At 45.5% G+C, this 1444-nt stretch overlaps 1 pseudogene; it reads left to right on the top strand.

The window, feature by feature from the left end:
* The window catches only part of LOC103594620, a 2680-nt pseudogene extending 1817 nt beyond the window's left edge, over positions 1-863 (top strand).
* Positions 864-1444: the final 581 nt, after the last annotated feature.

Here is a 1444-nt window from a genome sequence, read left to right as displayed (position 1 = left end):
TCATAAGAAAGGAGGTCATGCAGGAGGTGGCACAGCTCAGCCAGTTTGATGAAGAACTTCAATATGGTGGTTGGCAAAGGCAGTGAGCAGTCTGATGACAACTCTTATCATGAGAAATACCTGATAGCCACCTCAGAGCAGCCCATCGCTGCCTACACCGGGACGAGTGGCTGTGGCTGGAGGATCTGCCTATCAAGTATGCCAGCCTGTCAACCTGCTTTCACCAGGAGGTGGGCTCTCATGGCCATGACACCCAGGGCATCTTTTGAGTCCATCAGTTTGAAAAGACTGAGTAGTTTGTGTACTCATCACCCCATGACAACAAGTCGTGGGAGATGTTTGAAGAGATGATCACCACCGCAGAGGAGTTCTACTAGTCATTAGGGATCCCCTTACCACATTGTGAATATTGTCTCAGGTCCTTTGAATCTCAGTGCCAGTAAGAAGCTCGATTTGGAGGCCTGGTTTCCAGGCTCAGGAGCCTTCCGTGAGTTAGTCTCCTGTTCTAATTGCACAGACTATCAGGCTCGATGGCTCCAAATCCGATATGGGCAGACCAAGAAGATGATGGACAAGGTGGAGTTTGTCCACATGCTCAACGTTACAATGTGCGCCACTACTCATACCATCTGCGCCATCCTTGAGAACTACCAGACAGAGAAGGGCATCACTGTGCCCAAGAAATTGAAGGAGTTCATGCCGCCAGGGCTCCAAGAACTGATCGCCTTTGTGAAGACTGCACCCATTGACCAAGAGCCATCAAAAAGCAGAAGAAGCAACATAAGGGCAGCAAAAAGAAAGTGGCAGCAAGAGATGTCATCCTGGAAAACTGGCTGCAGAACATGGAGGTCACTGATGCCTGAACATTCCTTGCTCCCAGTTTGCCAGGATTTTGTTTGTCAGCTTGGGATCCCAGAGCCTGCCAAAAGCAGGGAAGCCAAGCATCCACTCATCAGCCTGCCCCTATCTGACTGCATAGCTAGAAGGGGCCCAGCCTGCCATGTACAATGCAAATGTCCCTGTCTCCTTGCATGGGCATAGGATCAAATCACTGATGACTGATGAAACCATGTAATAAAGCATCTCAGTAGGGCATAGGACTCTTCCTCAGTCTTCTTCCCAGGCTTGAACTCTGAAACAAAACAAAACAAAACAACCCCCCCCCCAAAAAAAAAAACAAAAAAGAAAAGGAAAAGACAATCCCTTGGAATAAATTACTTGTAACCAGAAAAAGAACTCAATAATAAAAAAGAAAAATAATCCAATTTGAAAACGGGCAAAAAATTTGAGAAGACGTTTTATCAAAGAAGATAAACAAATTGTTAATGAGCACGAGAAGATGCTCGACATCTTTTACTAACAACATGCAAAATTAAAACCACAACTAAATGCCACTATACACTCACTAGAAGGTCAATAATAAAAAAGATAAACTGGCCAGTTA

This window comes from Galeopterus variegatus, unplaced genomic scaffold (assembly GCF_000696425.1).
Source record: "Galeopterus variegatus unplaced genomic scaffold, G_variegatus-3.0.2 Scaffold1591, whole genome shotgun sequence".
Lineage (NCBI taxonomy): Eukaryota > Metazoa > Chordata > Mammalia > Dermoptera > Cynocephalidae > Galeopterus > Galeopterus variegatus.
This window is presented reverse-complemented; position numbering and strand designations above follow the sequence as displayed.